Source organism: Pteropus vampyrus, unplaced genomic scaffold (assembly GCF_000151845.1).
Source record: "Pteropus vampyrus isolate Shadow unplaced genomic scaffold, Pvam_2.0 Scaffold68, whole genome shotgun sequence".
Lineage (NCBI taxonomy): Eukaryota > Metazoa > Chordata > Mammalia > Chiroptera > Pteropodidae > Pteropus > Pteropus vampyrus.
In genome coordinates, this window is record NW_011888849.1 from 8,517,970 (window position 1) to 8,524,378 (window position 6,409).

The window sequence follows — 6,409 nt, forward strand, 5'->3', positions numbered from 1 at the left end:
TCTCTCAAAAATTCTCTTGTTCTCATATCCTTTTTATTTTCATTGGCTTAAGGAAAGATTCTTATAATTTTGTTCAAACTGATATATAACAGACTGACATTATCCTTTCAAAATCAAACAAATGCATCTCCAATTGTAGAATATCTAATTAGAAAATTAGAAAACAAAGCCCAAGGATTTTTTTTTTTTGAGGTAAGGAATTTAATTTAGAGTCCCTGAAATAATACTACATGAGCATTTGTAAGGCCACTTTGCACATATTTATAATTATTTTGGAACAAATGGTATGTATTAATTAAAGACTACATTTGGACCATGTGTGAAAAAAGAACGACTATTATTAATTTCATAAAGCAAAATTAATGTAATAATTATTTAATATGTTAAGGCTCTTTGACTTCCAGATAAATATACATTTACCTAAGGGCGGGGGGATGAGTTCTAGTGGCAAATCTTATAATATACGTTTTATAAACATTAACAGTTTTTCTTTTTTCATGATACCAAAAGTAACAGATGGAGAAAAGAAAGGTGGCCTCATTTACACATAAGAGAAACATAATTAAAAGTTTTTTTGTTGTATAAAGAAAATACACATGATTGTAATCAATAAATCTGCAAAAAATTCTTATTTACTGACTTCTTAAATTATTTCTCATTCTTGAATTTTACACCTATGACGTTCTTTATTGTTCACAGACCCCTTTGGGTGGCTACTAGACACTTTGGCATACCTTCTTAGATAAATGTGAATGCTCATATTTACCTTGAAACTTGAATTCAATTTCAGGAAATGAGTGTTAATTAATGGCTCATTCAAAGTTTCATATTTAATATCTTGAAATGTAAACAAAATGTTTTACACACCCCACCATGCTTAATGGGACAAGCTATGCATATGCTATTTCTATTTTCATTATCCATTGCATTTAGAGTAATAATGTACATAGAAATAACAGCAATAAAATAAATAAAAAGAAATTTGTGAGACTGACATTAATTCAGCTAAGTATTCAGAGCTGGACAGATGTAGTTGTCAGAAGGAAAAACATGTTATGAATGATTCTGGGATTTATGTGAAAATGACAGACATAGTCCTAAAGGCAAAGGAGAAGAAAACTATTTGCAGAAACAGTCAATAAATGATGTATATTTATGGAGAACTATTCAAGCTAGACAAACTTATTCTCTTTTATGTGTGGATAAAATTAGAAAATTAGAAGATGGGGGTAGCAGAGGAGATATCAATTATGATTATAGTAAATCAGTTAACACAATGTCTCAGGGAATCTTCATTAAAATTTGCTCAAATTGAACTCAATATTAACATTTTTTCTGGGACTTAAATTGGCTAACGGAATTTAATGATAAATGGCAATGCATCAAGTTAATAAGTGTTGAGCAGCATGCTTCGGAGATGAAGGTATTATGGCTGGTCTTATTTAACATTTTTATAAATGAGGTTGGAAGAAAGGATAAGCCGGATTATAATTAAACTGAAGAAGGTACCCATCTGGGAGGTACCATAAATACCAAGTAGTACTGCAAAGCACAGGTGATAGAAACAGCCCTAAAACTGCAGAGCCAGTCAACCATGGATGAGCTAATATATTCAGGGACCACAAATAGTTTCACAGAAACCATTAGCAAAAAGAAGTTTAACAAAAAAGCCAAAAATAAATTTTATGTTTAGGTTGAATAGCTTTATAGGATTTTTTACACTTTTAGTACTAAATAATAAAACAGCATAAATGAGTCCCCACACATGTAAACAAAAATATTTTAAAGAAATTATTGGTGGTCCAAGATTAGAAAAGAGAGCTGAGACATTGACTCTGAATATGCATAAAATGGTAATCTCTCCCGTGAAAGACCCTGAACCAAAACTATTGTGGGTATTTAATTCAATTATAATTTAGTGACTTTGTGATCAGTAGTCTATGAGATTATGGTATATGAAGCCCTCCACTAATTTAGAGGGGAAATCTGCCTCCTAACTAATCCCTTTTCAAGGGATTGAAAAGGATTTGGTTTACATTGAGAAGCCAAAGTGTTGCTTACATGTTATTGCATGAAAGTAAGTAAAATCTATGTTTTTAAATTGTTTGGCTTAAATGTTATATCTAAATGGCAAGAAACACTAAGTTACATGTTTATATATTTCTTTTCCATAATTGCAGTCCTTTTTAGGAAGTTTAATCTTATCCTCCCACAATTTCTTTCTTTCAATATTCCAATATGTACCTACTACAGATATCCTTATTGTCAGCTACCTGTCAATCCCACACACACACACACAAATTCTTGTTTGCCCCACCTATTCCTTTTCTAGTTTCTAGTTTCTAGTTTCTAGTATTTCCTTTCTAGTCTCTCTTGCATTTCTTTTTCTTGGGTTCAATAAATCAACAAATATGGCTTTATACAAAAGGGCAAATGTAAAGAATATTAGATCATAAACTAAACAAAAAAATCAAATTGGAGTCTCAAAACTGAAGCATAATCGAGAGAATAAAAGTCATAATTGATATAGAAATAATAACCAGAACTAAACTATAATATAATATAAAAGTGCGAATATAGTATTTTTATTAGTATATTTTATTAGTATATTTTTATTAGTATATTTTATTAGTATATTAGTATATAATATTAATATATTGAGTATATTTTCATTAGAAATTAATTATGGTTAAATTGATCATGAATAAGTGTGTTGACCATTCAACATTTTTGCCTCCTGGGAATCCTGAGTCCTTGTCTTTTTTGGGGGGGTAGGGGTTAAGAAATTCACTCCCTCATACTCCATGTTGGGTGGGGCTAACATTTAGCTAAAATGATGGAAGTGAGATTCAGGCCTGGACATTATTTGGTTCAAGAATTGTCAGTTATCTGTCTATGGCCATGCCACCCTGAACAAGCCTAATCCCATCTGATCTTGGAAGCTAAGCAGGGTCGGGTCTGGTTAGTACTTGGATGGGAGATCACCAAGGAAGACCAGGTACTGTAGGCATAAAAATAAAAAAAAAAAAAAATAATAAGGATCATAAGCTGATAAGGTTCTTGCAATCTGTGATGTCAACCAAAGGTTGCTTTGCCTAAAAAAGTTTTAAAAATAAAATGAAATAAATAAGAATTGGCAGTTATTTAAATTTCTGTAGTCAAGAGGACCCCTAAAATTTCTGTAGTCAAGATTGGCTTTTATTTTTTTCTAGGGGTAGACTGGTAAAATTATACCTGGTGTTCTTGCTAATCTTCTCATCTGCATTGGATCTGCCTAAGACTAAGCCCCAAAAGAAGACAATGTCAGAGAATAAGTAGAGAATATGATTGATGTAATTGTTTCCAGTTATGCCAGAACTAAATTCACTACTAATCTTTCCAGATATATGAATGAAAAATATACTTTTTAAAAAATAAGCTAGTTTAATTTAAAATTAGGCCACTTCATAATATTATAGGAAAAGAGTTTTATAATTAATTATTCTTCTTGGCTTGCTTTATGGTCATATGTTCTAGGATTATTATACTTTGAGACGTGGTGCCATTTGGTCATTAATGCATCAAATCATCTTTGATTCAATGGATGGTTATTCATTAAATGGAAAAAGATCATGCTATGAAAGTGGTAGAATTGTTCTTATGAAGAAATCATGATGAACTATGTAATAAGAAATGAAAAAATATATACACAGATAAATAACGAGTAAATATGTTCTTTGTACTAGTTGAATTCTTTTTAAAAATGCAATTATCTAACTTGTAAAATTAGGCACTTTTAAAAATATATTTCTTAATATATATTTTAGTCTCTTTAATATTTAAGTTAGCATTAATAAAATTTATAAAGCTTACTCCTTCATCAAAGGAAAAAAGAAGGGAAGAAAGGGGGAAAGAAAGAAAGAAAAATAAAGAAAGATCTTCTCCTGTGGTGAGGTTTGGACAAATAAAAGGTCAACACTGAATGGCCTCTGGGGAGACAAATTGCTCATGCACCACATTTATACTCAGAAGCTTATGTCAGTGAAAAGTTATACCTAGGGCATGGTGTATTGTTATGGTGCCACACCAGATGAAACCCAGAGTTGCCTAAGAAATAGTCTCTATTGCCTACTTTGTTAATGGAAAATATATGATATGTGAGAAAAATCTTTGTAGAGAAATTTGAGAAAATAACGTGGTGATATTAATTGAAGCGTGCTGTGCTAAACATTTAATCTCTCTGCCTCATCTCTATGATGTAATAAAAGATTTTTGATTCATTTATACAGTTAAGTAAAAATGAAAGTTATGTAGATATTGATCTTGTGGACAGAAAGATTATTTGGAAAGCAACGTAAAACTCACAAGCTAGGTAATAACTATGGAGACAGATTTGCCAGAGGAAGAATTTAGTCTATATTTGGAAAACTTACATACGAAGTTGAATGTTTCTATCAACACTTATAAAAAGGTGTAAGTAAGAGGATGAAGGAATGAAATAATCTTTCAAATGTTAAAGAAATATCAGACAACTTAAGAAAAGGGATGGCAGCTAATGTGTTTTGCAGAGGGAATTCCAACTCCTTACTGGATAAAATACATTCTGGTCATTACCAGTGTTTTAGTAAGTTTACTTTTATGCATTAGATATTATATCAGTTGCTACAACAAAGCTTTTAAGATAAGAAAATGCCTCAGAAATACAAGTGCAGATGATTTGGAAGATATTAGGAAGTTATGTCAAGAGGGAACAAGACTTCTATTATGCTACTGCCATAAGAGTTATGTTGTTGCCTGTCCTGTATCGTTCTTTAAAGCTAAATAAATTTAGTGCCGTGAAAGGCCTGCTAAGTCTTTCAAGATTGGCAGTCAGGCTGAACTCAAGACCATACCTACCAGTCAGACATATTGAGCAATGCATAATTTAGTCATCTCCATATTTATTCTCTTCGGAGCTTTAATGTAAACCAGTGATGCTTTGAGGCTAAAAGGCGTACTAGGCTACTAATTATCCCTCTTCTGTTCAGTATATCCTAGAACAGGGGTCCTCAAACCCCAGCCCCTATTAGGAACCAAGACACAAAGCAGGAGGTGAGCGGCAGGTGAATGAGCACAAAGCTTCATCTGTATTCGCAGCCACTCTCCAGCACTAGCATTACCACCTCAGATCATTAGGCATTAGATTCTCATTCGGAGCACCAGTCCCTGGTGTCAAAAATGTTGGGGACTGTTGTCCTAGAATAATCTAAGATGGTAGGCAAATTTACTTTTTAGGTGTATAATTCAGGAGAATGTATCGACACTGCTAACAATACCATCATCGTTAATTTTTGTATGGACCATTAAAAGGGTTTTAATGAAGATGAATCTCTTATATAGGCATTACATTTTCTGGTAAAAAGCTGAAGAATAAAACATTAACAACAAGACTTTTAAAAGTGTTTCTTTATATTGCTTGAGAATTTGGAAGGCTTGTTTCTTTTCTGTGGCAACTTCATGATCATTGTGTAGAGGTTCATTGAATCTTATTACTCAAAATCTGAGACTGGAAACTGGAACCTTAATTGTTTTAATGCTGTTACATTCTCTCATGCTCAACTTTTACCCTCATTACCTCAAAGCTGGCTTCCATCAATTCCCATATCACAGGATTTAACACATCAATTTAAAGATCCAGTCTTAAATACTTCTTCAAGTAATCTTATATTGTATACAATACCAAAACTAAATTACTCTGCTGTGTAGGATATTACTTCTTTAATTATTTGCTATATAAACTGATACATAATTCAGATATTAATGTGTGCCAGTCACAGAAAAATTCAGAGTGTAGAAAATACAGACAGAATAATTTCTGTCAAACAGCATGTAGTCTATAAGGGGAGAAAGAAAAGAAACATATCTGTAATAGAAATACTATTTGAAAAGGATAAAAAAAAAAATCCCAAATAGAGAAAAGCCTATAATGACAAGGAGGCTGGAAGAATAAACCAATGCATATTTGACTTAGTAAAAGAGAAGAAAACTTTACCATTTATTTCCTCTCCTCTCCAATAGCAGCCAAATTGGTATCTTAGTGCCTCATGAAATTACCATGCCTTTGGTTACATCATTTCATACAATAACATTATATCCCCTTTATTTGCCTATTTGAGTACTAAACATCTATATAGGTTCATGAAGTTCTAATCAACAATGAAGTCTTCCCAACTGAAATTTTTCCCTACTCACTTTTTAATGAGCTCTCATAATATTTTAGTATGTTCCATCTGATTTAACGATTCAATAATGGTTAAGATATTTTCTGATTATTTTACTGTGAATAACAAATATCTCATAAAACATATTAAACTCTGTAAAAGTTATGACTATCTTATCCTGTGTATTTTTCCTAGCATATAGTTTAGTACCAAGTGCATAAAAATCTGTA

At 31.8% G+C, this 6,409-nt stretch overlaps 1 protein-coding gene and 1 pseudogene across 1 annotated transcript in view; one reads left to right on the plus strand and one right to left on the minus strand.

Annotated features, from left to right (window-relative positions):
• Positions 1-6,409, minus strand: part of PCDH15 (protocadherin related 15) — a 562,288-nt gene that overhangs the window by 258,621 nt on the left and 297,258 nt on the right. The window lies entirely within an intron of this gene.
• On the plus strand, positions 2,892-3,010 carry LOC111740822 (annotated as a pseudogene).